Source organism: Octopus sinensis, linkage group LG16, assembly GCF_006345805.1.
Source record: "Octopus sinensis linkage group LG16, ASM634580v1, whole genome shotgun sequence".
In the NCBI taxonomy this organism is placed as follows: Eukaryota; Metazoa; Mollusca; class Cephalopoda; order Octopoda; family Octopodidae; genus Octopus; species Octopus sinensis.
Genome location: NC_043012.1, coordinates 35,901,096 through 35,913,595, shown reverse-complemented (window position 1 = coordinate 35,913,595; position 12,500 = coordinate 35,901,096). Strand labels below are relative to the sequence as shown.

Sequence of the window (12,500 nt, the reverse complement as noted above, 5' to 3'; positions counted from 1 at the left end):
TTTGAGAAAATTGTGGGCATTCTGATACAATATAAGCTGTGGCTGGGTGATAGGAAGTTTGATTCTCAACCACGTGGTCCCAGGTTCATTTCCATTGTGTGACAATTTCCTTGGCCAAGTGTCTTCTACTTTAGCCTCGGGCCGACCAAAGCCTTGGGAGTGGATTTGGTGGATGGAAACTGAAAGAAACCTGTCATAGATGTGTGTGTGTGTGTGTGTGTGTGTGTGTCTCCTATCACTTCTTGATGACAAGCATTGGCTTATGTTCCTATAACTTAGTGGTTCAGGAAAGAGAGACTGATAAAATAAGTATAAGAAATTTTTTTTTAAAAAATAGAAAAGCTGCAAAAACATATTGGAATTGATTTATTTGACTGAACCATTGAAGGGGGTGCCCCAGCATGGCCACCACCCAATGGCTAAAACAAGTAAAAAAGATACAAGATGGAAGATACCAATGCTGGAATAAGGAATGTGACAAGGCCATGATTCTGCCGATTATCATCAAGGCTTTCAGAACTGCGACGAAGAAGAATTCGAGAGGAAACCTTGGGGATTTGGGTCTTAATGTGGGAGAGAGGATGCAGCAGCGAAAAACGGAATTGGAAATACTGGTTGATTAAGGAAGGGAGGAAGGGAGGGGATTGGTGGACTGGAATGAGGGGTGGGGTTAGTGTTAGGGTTAGGGATTAAGATGATGTGGTAAACATTGAAAGGGAGTTGTTTGGGAGTAGGGATCTGGTTGGTAGGGAGTATGGGACGACTGGAATATATTAAGTAGTAACAGTAGTAGTGGTGGTTGCAGTTGTGATGGTAGCATCATCATCACCATTATCGTCATTATTATTATTATTATTATTATTATTATTATTATTATTATTATTATTATTATTATTGTTAAGGCAGTGAGCTTGCAGAATCATTAGCATGCTAGATGAAATGTTTAGTGGTATTTCACCCATCTCTATGTTCTGAGTTCTAATTCCACCGAGGTCAACTTAGCCTTTCGTCCTTTCAAGGTCGTCAAATTAAGTGTCTTCTACTATAGCCTTGGGCCGACCAAAGCCTTGTGAGTGGATTTGGTAGGCAGAAACTGAAAGAAGCCTGTCGTATATCATCATCATCATCATCATCATCATCATCATCTCATCATCATCATCATCATCATTCAACATCCGCTTTCCATGCTAGCATGGGTTGGACAGTTTGACTGAGGTCTGGTGAACCAGACTCCAATCTGATCTGGCAGAGTTTCTACAGCTGGATGCCCTTCCTAACGCCAACCACTCCGAGAGTGTAGTGGGTGCTTTTACGTGCCACCGGCACGAGGCCAGTTTGGTGGTACTGGCAACGGCCACACCCAAATGGTGCTTTTCATGTGCCACTTGCACAGGAGCCAGTCCAGCGGCACTGGTGATGACCTCGCTTGAATGTTTCATGTAACACCAGCACAAGTGCTAGTAAGGCGACGTGGTAACGATCACACTCGAATGGTGTGTTTAACGGGCCATCGGCAGGAAGGCCAGCTTGTTGCTCTGGCAACGATCTCACTCGTATGGTACTCTTAGTGCTCCACTAGCAACAAATGCCAGTCACTGAGTTTGATTGATTTCATGTTCCTCAACAGGTCTTTGCAATCGAGTTTGATTTCGATTTCAATTTCACTTGCCTCAACTGGTCTTCGCAAGTAGAGTTTAGTGTCCAATGAAGAAAAGGCATGTATAAGTGGACTGGTTACACCCCTAGCATAGGCCACAAGGTTATGGTCACACTTGCGCTTGCCGAGTCTTCTGAAGCACAGCATATTTTCAGAGGTCCCGGTCACTAGTCATTGCCTCAGTGAAGCCCAATGTTTGAAGGTCGTGTTTCACCACCTCATCCCAGGTCTTCCTGGGTCTACCTCTTCCACAGGTTCCCTCAACTGCTAGGGTGTGGCACTTTTTCACACAGCTATCCACATCCATTCTCATCATATGACCATACCAGCACAGTCGTCTCTCTTGCACACCACATCTGATGCTTCTTAGGTCCAACCTTTCTCTCAGGGCACTAACACTCTGTCGTGTATGCACACTGACATTACACATCCAATGGAGCATGTTGGCTTCATTCCTTGTGAGCTTACGCATATCCTCAGCAGTCACGGCCCATGTTTTAGTGCCATGTAGCATGGCTGTTTGTACACTTGCATCGTACAGTCTACCTTTTACTCTAAGCGAGAGGCCCTTTGTCACCAGCAGAGGTAAGAGCTCTATTTTTATTCTTGCAGCTACACTTTCAGTGCACCCTCCCCTGCTACTGACTTGGTCACCTAGGTAACGGAAGCTATCAACTACTTCTAGTTTTTCTCCCTGGAATGTGGCGGAAGTTGTTCTCTGCACATTTTCAGTATTATTTATAGCTCCCGAGCATCTGCCACATACGAAAACTATTCTCCCAGTTAGCCTTCCTTTGATATTGCTGCAGCTCTTATGTATCCATAGCTTACACTGGGTACATCTTATAGAGTTTCTACCTACGCCTTTTCTACAGATCGAGCAGGGCCATCTACCTGAAGAGATTTGTGGTTTGCCTGCCTTCCTACTTATTAGGACTTTGGCTTTAGCTACGTTGACTCTAAGGCCTTTCGATTCTAATCCCTCCTTCTACACCTGGAATTTCTCCTCTAGTTCTGTTAGTGACTCAGAAATTAGAGCAAGGTCATCAGCATAGAGGAGCTCCCAGGGGCATCCTGTCTTGAATTCCTCCGTTATTGCCTGGAGGACTATGATAAATAGGAGGGGACTGAGGACTGAACCTTGGTGGACCCCTACCTCTACCTGGAATTCTTCACTGTACTCGTTGCCAACCCTCACCTTACAGACAGCATCCCTGTACATGGCTTGCACGGCTCTCACTAACCATTCATCTATCCCTAGTTTCCTCATTGACCACCAGATAAGGGATCAGGGGGGGGACCCTGTCAAAGGCCTTCTCCATGTCAACGAAAGCCAGGCACAGGGGCTTATCTTTGGCTAGGTATTTCTCCTGCAGCTGTCTCACCAGAAATATAGCATCAGCGGTGCTTTTCTCTGGTATGAAACCAAACTGCATCTCATCCAAACTGACTCCCTCCCTAATTAGTTGGGCTATGACCCTCTCCGTGATCTTCATTACCTGATCCAAGAGCTCGATACCTCTGTAATTATTTGTATCTATCTATCTATCTAATATCTATCTATCTATCTATCTATCTATCTATCTATCTATCTATCTATATCTATCTATCTATCTATCTATCTATCTATCCATCTATCTATATATATATATATATATGTGTATGTATGTATATATGTATGTGTGTGTATATGTTTGTGTGTTTGTGTTTGTTTCCCTACCATCGCTTGACAACCAATGCTGGTATGTTTACTTAGTGGTTCGGCAAAAGAGACCGATAGAATAAGTACTAGACCTACAAATAATAAGAACTGGGGTCGATTTGCTTGACTAAAAGCAGTGCTCCAGCATGGGCGCAGTCAAATAACTGAAACGAGTAAAAAAAAAAAAGAAAAGAATATTTATGTATATGGGAACAGATCTATTTTTTATCACCCTATTTCTTCCTGTTACTCAACACCCATACACATAACTCCAGATCCAGCCCTGCCCCCCACCCCTTCCCAGTTTTCACTCCATTGGCTCATCTTTTCGACAAAATTTTGTATAATTGTCTTTTCTTTCATTTATAAATTTTCTTTAAATAATTTATGTATTTGGTGTTTTATTATTATGCTTTTGTTATTCCTGCTATTTCAAGGGGTTGGGGGAGGGGGAAGAGGAGGAGGAGGAGGAAGAAGAAGAGGAAGATGAAAATGAGGAGGCAGGACAAATTCAGTCCAAATAATGCTATTATAGAATAAAACGGAATTCCCCTGTTTGATCCCTTGCCCCACCCCCTGCTCTCCACCCCCACCCCCCCAATCACTACCTCATTAGCATGTTCGTGTGTGTGTGTGTGTGCATGCTCTTGTGTATCTACATGTATGTGAATATGTTTGTCTGTGGATATGTATGTGTATGTGTGTGTGTGTGTGTGCGCGGCTATGTGTGTGTATATATTGTTCCGTAAGTATGTGGCTATATGTTTGCATGCAAGAAGGTATATGTATGTGTGTGTGTGTGTGTCAGTGTGCATGCATGTGTGTGTGTGCATGTGCATGTGTGCTTGAGCGTGTGTGTGTGTGTGTGTGTGTGTGCGTGCGTGCTTGTGTGTGCGTGTTTTAGCAAGACATTCCATTCATGTGTTGCTCTGCCAAGCCTTTATCTGATCTTTTAATGTATTGTGTCAATGTTGAGAGAGAGAGAGAGAGAGAAAGAGAGAGTGTGTGTGGGGTGGGGGGAGGGTGATGAAGGAGGTCAAGGAGGAGGAGATGCTACATCAGTATCTGTTCACTGGAGTCAATTTGAGAGGTTTTATTTGCTCAACAAGACACTGACACATCCCCTGACCACTTCACTAGGAAGGGGTGGGGGAGAGGCCTCATACCTTTATTTCTCCCTAAACTATCTCCACCACAACCACCACCACCATCACAACCACCACCAATGTCATCACATCACAACCACCTCCCCCACCACTACTCCTACACCAGCATAGTTATATGTGATTGTGGATGAGAGAGGTGTTAAGGAGAAGTCTTTATGAAGGGAAAGTTGTATGTAGGGAGATGTAGTGGGAGGAAGAGAGAGAGAGAGAGAGAGAGAGAGGGAGAGGGAGAGGAAAATTAGCATGCTGCATTGAAGGGGAATGTGACAGAGGAGGTAGACAGATAGATAATATGTATTATATACATAAACACACACACATACACACACACATGCACACACACACATATATATACATACACATGACCACATATACATATATCATCATCATCACCATCATTTAAGGTGTGATTCCCATGCTGGCATGGGTTGGACAGGAGCCAGCAAGCCAGAGGACTGCACCAAGCTCCAATGTCTCTTTTAGCATGGCTTTTACAGCTGGATGCCCTTCATAATGCCAACCTCTTTACAGAGTTGACTTGGGCTTCTTTCAGTTTCCATCTGTCAAATCCCCTAACAAGCCTTTGGCTGGCCCAAAGCTTTTGCATGAGATATTTGCACAAGGTGCCATGCAGTGGGACTGAACTTGAAACCATGTGGTTCAGAAGCAAGCTTCTTACCACACAGCTATGTCAGCGTTTACGTGTGTGTGCGTATATATGTGTGTGTGTGTGTGTGGTGTGTGTGGTGTGTGTGTGTGCGCGCGTGTGTGTATGTGTGTATATACATACATATATATATATATATATATACACACACATATACACACACATATATATGTATATGAAAGATGATGTTGTTAATTAACTTTATTAATTACAACATAATTTTTAAAAGTAAAGAGGAGAGCTGGTGGGAAAGAGAGAGGAGAAGGGAGGGAGGGAGAGCGGGAGGGAGGACATACTGCCAAGAGCAGTGTGGTGTTTTCGGTATGTTCTTTTATGTCCTGAGTTCAAATTGTAGTGAGGTCAATTTTATCCTTTGTTCTTAAAAAATCATAAAGTACCGGTCATTTATTGAGCTTAATTAAATTGCAACCATCACGTTTGCCCCCCCCCGCCTCCCCCCCACTCCCACTGTCACAACCACTGTCATAACCACTTGCACCCATAAATCATAACCATCACTGCCACCACCACCACTATGCATTGTGTATATCATTAGCACTAATTGCTACTTCCACCATCACCAACACCATCACCATCATTGTTATGCACTACCACTAGCAGCACTAACCACCACCACCACCATCACCATTATCATCATCACTACCACTGCCACCACTATGATTATCAACTCATGCCATCACAACCACTATAACCTCTACTACCACCATCACCACTACCACCACTACTACTACTTCTACTACTACCTGCATTACACAGCTTCACAACAAACCACTATCACCACCACCATCAATACCATTCTTCCCACCACCACCACCACCATCATCACAATTATCATCATTCCTGCTGTACACCGTAACCTCCCCATCCCCACCACCACTATCACTACACGGCATATAAACATCATCTCCCCACCCACACATTACATACAAACCTAGATACATGGTCAATGGTCCTACTAACCCAAACACCAAGGTAGGATAAAGGTCACACAGCAACTGCTGCACTTGCTTGATTCCACAGTGACCACTGCCAGTTGATATCTGCAGGCTTCCAGAAGAAGGCTGGGCAGTTGACAGTAGGCTATGTGTCTAAACTGTTCCCACTACACCTCACACAATATATCACTTTATGTCAGAGTGTACCAGGGGGTGGGGCTGAAAAGTTCCTGGCTTTGGGTAAAAGAAGATACAGGAGGATCAGTTAATTAGGATTTTATTCAACAGATTCACTTATTGCAGTGGTTCTTCAGTTTTTCTAAATCCTGTAAAAGAACTCAGAGTGTTGGGCCTCCAACCAGGCCTTTCATGATACGCTTAAAGCCAGGACCTTTTCAGTATGCCATATATATATATATTATATATGTGTGTTTGTGTGTGTGGGAGGGTGCTGTAAAGTTCCTGTTTTGGGGTAAAAGAAAATACAGGCAGATCAGTCAGTTATGATTTTATTCAACATATTCCCCTCTCATTTTCACACACTTATTGCAGCAGTCCTTCAGCTTTTCTAAGCCCTGTAAAAGAACTTAGATGGTTGGGCCTCCAACCAGGCCTTTTAGAAGACCCTTAAAATCTCTGGTCACTCAGCTGATGGTTTATAGGCCTAGTTGTTTGGCTGATCACTTGTGGAGTAGCCCCTGGTCTGCTTGAACACATTTGACCAAGGCTTTTGTAACAACAACCTAAAGTAAATCCACGACTCAGTTTTAGCTACTGTTTGGAACCATATCTTTGGAAAGGCATACCTATCACAACATCACATTTCTCATGCCTTTAGTTACATTAAATGCTTCAACTACTGTACTAATGGTATTTCCATTACCAGGAGAGGCATGACTATCACAAACACTCCATATCATTCTCACTATTTTTCTACCTGCTTTTACTCCACCCCCTCACCTCTATCTCCCCATAGGGACAAACCAATGAGGGAACCTCTGGGTCACCGTTCCACCTACTACACACCACCACCACCACCACCACCACATGAGCTGTGGTGGAATGTTGCCAGTTTGTAAAAGATGATTGTTGTGATGAGAAACTTAACCAATAATTTCCGGAATGTTCAATCAAGCGAGAGGAGTTAACTCCATCTTCTGACAGTAGATGGCGCTACGACAGCTGGTGTTCCTGATCAGAAGAGACATTGATCAGCAATGAATGATTGAATGAATGAACAAATGGATGGATAGATGCTCTGACCACCTGCTCTACTGCCCCACTGTCGGTTCGGTTGTTATATGGCAATGGTCCAATTTGAACCCACGCAACGGTGAATAATGATTGAATTGTGTAAAATATAGATCTGGAAGTAAGTGTCAACAACACTATGGAGGGAACGGTTCAGTTAATGACTTCACACAATAGAACTGACCTGTCCTGGCCAAGCTACAGCCAGTACTCTCCAGAGGTGGTAGCGTGTCTAATGATGTTGTACGGAGCAAGGGGAGTTGTAAGAGTAGGAGAGAACAAAGAGAATCAATCAATCGACTGAGCAAAAAGTCAAAGAGATAGAAAATAATATCTATTAACTCCTGCCGCTATCTCTCTCTCTCTCTTTCTTTCTCTCTCTCTCTCTGTCTCTTTCTTTCCTTCTCTCTCTCTGTCTCTTTCTTTCTCTCTCTCGCTCCCTCTCTCTGTGTCTTTTTCTTTCTCTCTCTCTCTTTCTTTCTTTCTCCCTCTCTCTCTTTGTATCTGCCTCTTTGTCTCTCATTCTCTCTTTTTGTCTCTGCCTCATTGTCTCCCTTTCTCTCTTTCTTTCTCTCTCTTGCTTTCTTTCTCTCTCTCTCTCTTTGTCTCCCTCTCTTAGTTTCTTCCTCTCTCTCTCTTTCTTTCTCTCTCTCTCTCTTTGTCTCTCATTCTTTGTCTCCCTCTCTTTGTTCTTCCTCTCTCTCTCTTTGTCTCTCTTTCTCTCTCTCTCTTTGTCTCTTTCTTTCTCTCTCTCTCTTTTTGTCTCTGCCTCATTGTCTCCCTTTCTTTCTTTCTCTCTCTCTTTGTTTCTTCCTCTCCTTCTTTCTTTCTCTCTCTCTTTCTTTCTCTCTCTCTCTCTTTGTCTCTCTCTGTCTCTTTCCCCTCTTTATCTGTTTTTTTTCTTTCTCTCTCTCTCTAACTCTTTCTTCTTCCCCTGACTGAGGAGAGAGAGGAGAAAAAGAGAAAACAGAGTACAGAGGGAGAGAAGAAGTACGTCAGACATGTGGAATGTGGATTCTCTGACATGATGTTAGTAAATTAGATGAGTTTCTGCTTTTTTTTTAATCATCTTCGTAGAATCACCACCACTAACATTGTCCTCCTTCTCCCCCTCCACCACCTCCTCATCATCATCATCATTGTCATGATGACAAACGTTACTGTCATCATCATCATCATCATCATCATCATTGTGTTCATTGTCATGATCCCTATCATGATCCAAATCATCACCAGCACCACCACCACCACCACCACCACTACCACCACCACTACCACCACCACAACCACCACCACCACCACCAATAAGCCCCTTTGTCATCCCTTCCCCCTTCACACCACCACTCTACAAATGGTTGTTACACACTTCTGAGTCATCTCATTAGTGTAATTCCTCTACCTCCCCACCACCACCGTTCTGCTCCCCCCCCGCTCCCAAATACCATTAGGGACCACTTCTCTAATGTCATATGACACCCTAAATGCAGCAGCAAAAAAAAGTTGGGAATATTTCATGTATTTCACCAAATTCCATTTCAATCCTTAACACAACAATAATTGCTAATATCAAATATATGGTGACCACCACTGCTGAAATGTAAATGTCATCTTATGTTATTGTCTTACCTCTGCACCATCTACCCCACCCATCTTCTACCATCAGTTGCTTTTACTTTCTATGTTTCCAACACAATGAGAGAGTCACTTGACTCACTAGAAACAGCAGCAAATTACCATCAAATCTTATCCTACCATGGATAAGACACATAGGATAATGTAGTTCATGGCTGCTGGAATATTGTCAATCAGACATCTGGCCTTGGGTTAAATAATCCTTTCTACTGAAGGCAAAAGGCCTGAATTTTTGGGGTAGGGGGAATAAGTCGATTACACCAACCTCAGTACGCAACTGGTACTTAATTTATCAACCTCGGCAGAATTTCAACTCAGAACGTAGCGATGGGTGAAATACCTATTTCTTTACAACCCACAAGGGGCTAAACACAGTGGGGACAAACAAGGACACACGAACGGATTAAGTCGATTACATCGACCCCAGTGTGTAACTAGTGCTTACTTTATTGATCCCGAAAGGATGAAAGGTAAAGTCGACCTGGCGGAATTTGAACTCAGAACGTAGCGGCAGACGAAATACTGCAAAGCATTTCACCCGGTGTGCTAACGATTCTGCCAGCTCGCTGCTTTCCTTGGGTTAAATAATGACATGGCTTGATATACTATCGACCCACCCATCAGGACTGCTCTTGTCTTTAAATTTACTTCCTCTTAGTTACCAATGCTTGGCATAACTACCTCACCCCAGAACCAAACACTATTATCACTTACTTTCATGGAAATAAGTTTCTTTATACTGTATGCACACACACACACACATTTAAAAATTGGTAATGATGATAACAGTTTCAAATAATTCTAGTGTTCAACTGGTACTTTTTTTTATTGACCCCAGAAAAATGAAAAGCAGAGTTGACCTTGATGGAATTTGAACTGATGAATGTAGTCAACCAGAAGAAATCTCACAAAACATTTCTTCCAAACATGCTAACAACTCTGCCAGCTTGCTGCCTTGATGATGATGATGATGACAATGATGATGATGATGATGATGATGATGATGATGATAATGATGATGATGACGACGATGATGATAATCCATTCTGCTATAGGCACAAGGCATGAAATTTTTTGAGTGGTGACTAGTTGATTAGATCAACCCCAGTGTTCAGCTGGTACTTACTTTACTGATCCCAAAAAAGAGGAAAGGCAAAGTCAACCTCGGATGAAATGCCACTAAGCATTTTGTCTGGTATGGTAACAATTCTACCAGAACACAATAATAATAATAATAATAATAATAATAATAATAATAATGATGATAATAATGATGATGATGATAATAATAATAGTAATAATAATAATAATAATAATAATATAATAATGATGATAATAATGATGATGATGATAATAATAATAATAATAATAAAATAAATAATAATAATAATAATGGTTTCAAATTTTGCCACAAGGGCAGTAATTTTGTGGAAGGGGGACAGTTGATTACATTGACCCCAGTACTCAACTGGTACTTATTTCATCAACCCCGAAGGATAAAAGGTAAAGTTAACTTCAGCGGAATTTGAACTCAGAATGTAGCAACGGGCAAAATACTGCTAAGCATTTTGTCCAGCATGCTAACGACTCTGCCAGCTTGCTACCTTAATGATAATAATAATAATGATGATGATGATGATGATGATGATAATAACTTATGCATAAAATCATATAATTCAGGTGACATATTAATGAAGGTCACATAATCCAGGTGAGATATAATACAAGATCACAGATTTCAGGTGAGATGTCATACAAAGTCACAATTCAGGTGAGATATTACACAATAACACACAATTCAGTCAGGTGAGATATTACACAAGGCAAGATCAATCAGTTCAGGTGAAACATTATACAAGGCTACACAATTCAGGTGAGATGTCAGTCAATTTAGACTGGCACAGGTATTTAGTTGCTGTTCATTTTATCAAGCCCAGAAGGAAGGAAGGAAGGTAAACTTGACCTTAGAGAAAATTGAACTCATGTAGTAAAGATCTGAAACAAATACCACAAGGTGTTTTGTCAGGCTGTCAAATAATATTACTAGTCTAAAAAAATGGGGACCAAAGGTCCTTCCCAAGCCATCAGCTCATAAGGCCAGTTTCCCAGATTTTCTGATGTAAATATTCCCCACTAGACAGGACACTAGCTCGTCATGGGGTTACTAATTTTCTTGCCAGTTGAGAGGAGTGGAGGAATGTGAAATGAAGTGTTTGGCTCAAGAACATAAACAGAGAACATCACTTGGTCCAGGAATTGAAACCATAGTCCTATGATCATGAGCAAAATACCCTAACCACTAGGCCACACACTGCCACATTCCCAGTCTGCTACCCTTTATAATAACTGTCTTTAGTTTAGGCAGAAGACCAGCAAACTTTAGTGGGGGAGGTAGTTAGTTGATCAGCTCAAGGACATTTGTTCTGTGTTCTAGCACAGATCTTAACCCTAAAAAGGGCTTATAATGATTCTCGGCAGAATTTGAACCCAGAACATAAGGAAGGACAAAATGACAAGGCAACAGATTTGATGGGGTGGGTATACTCAAATAAATCGCCTTAAATAATAACAATAGTAACGACATTAATATTAATAATAATAATAATAATAATAATAATAATAATAATGATAATGATAATGATAATATTATTATTATTATTTCAAATTTTGTCACAAGGGCAGCTTGGGGGAGTGGGGATTAAGTCGACTACATTGACCCCAGTTTTCAACTGGTGCTTATTTTATTGATCCCCAAAAGGATGTAAAGTAAAGTCGACCTCAGCGGAATTTGAACTCAGAACGTAGCGATGGGGGAAATACTGCTAAGCATTTCATCCAGTGTGCTAACGGTTCTGCCAGCTCACAACCTTAGATAATAATAATAATGAGGATGGGGGGAGGGGAGAGAAGAAGAAGAAGGTGGTGGTGGTGGTGGTGGTGGTGAACTGGAAGAACTGTTAGCGAGTCAGGCAAAATGCTCAGCAGCGATTCTTCAGCCACTTCACGTTCTGAGTTCAAATTTTGTGGGAGTTGATTTTTGCCTTTTCATCCATTTGAGGGTTGATAAGGAACATGTCAAATATTGGAGTCAATGAAAACAACTAACCCCACCTGCACAGATGGCCTGAATTCGAAATTTTTATCATCATCATCATCATTATAAGTAGTAGTAATAGGTAGTAGTAGTAGTAGTAGTAGTAGTAGTAGTAGTAGTAAAAGTTGTAACAAGACAAAGAGGCAAGAGTGAAATGAGGTGAAAGAAGAAGAAGAAGAGGAAGAACAATGACAAAGAGAAGAAGAAGAAGAGAAACAGAAAAGAAAAAAAGAAGAGGAATGAAGTGGTTGATGTTTGACTCACCTCTCAGTCGTGAAGGTCCGGCAGCTGACTGGCACGGAAACACCACACCCGGTTCCACAGCAGCAGGCTCACTACTACTCTTGACCGCCGTCTTCTTGTCAGACGACAGCC

General features: G+C 41.8%; 1 protein-coding gene across 1 annotated transcript in view; it reads right to left on the bottom strand.

Moving 5' to 3' along the window:
* Window positions 1-12,500, bottom strand: part of LOC115220301 (protein piccolo) — a 148,818-nt gene that overhangs the window by 136,262 nt on the left and 56 nt on the right. The window contains exon 1 of the mRNA XM_036509998.1: window positions 12,390-12,500. This exon is cut by the window's right edge and continues 56 nt beyond it. The gene's annotated coding sequence lies outside the window, so the exon portion shown is untranslated. The remainder of the gene's footprint in view (window positions 1-12,389) is intronic.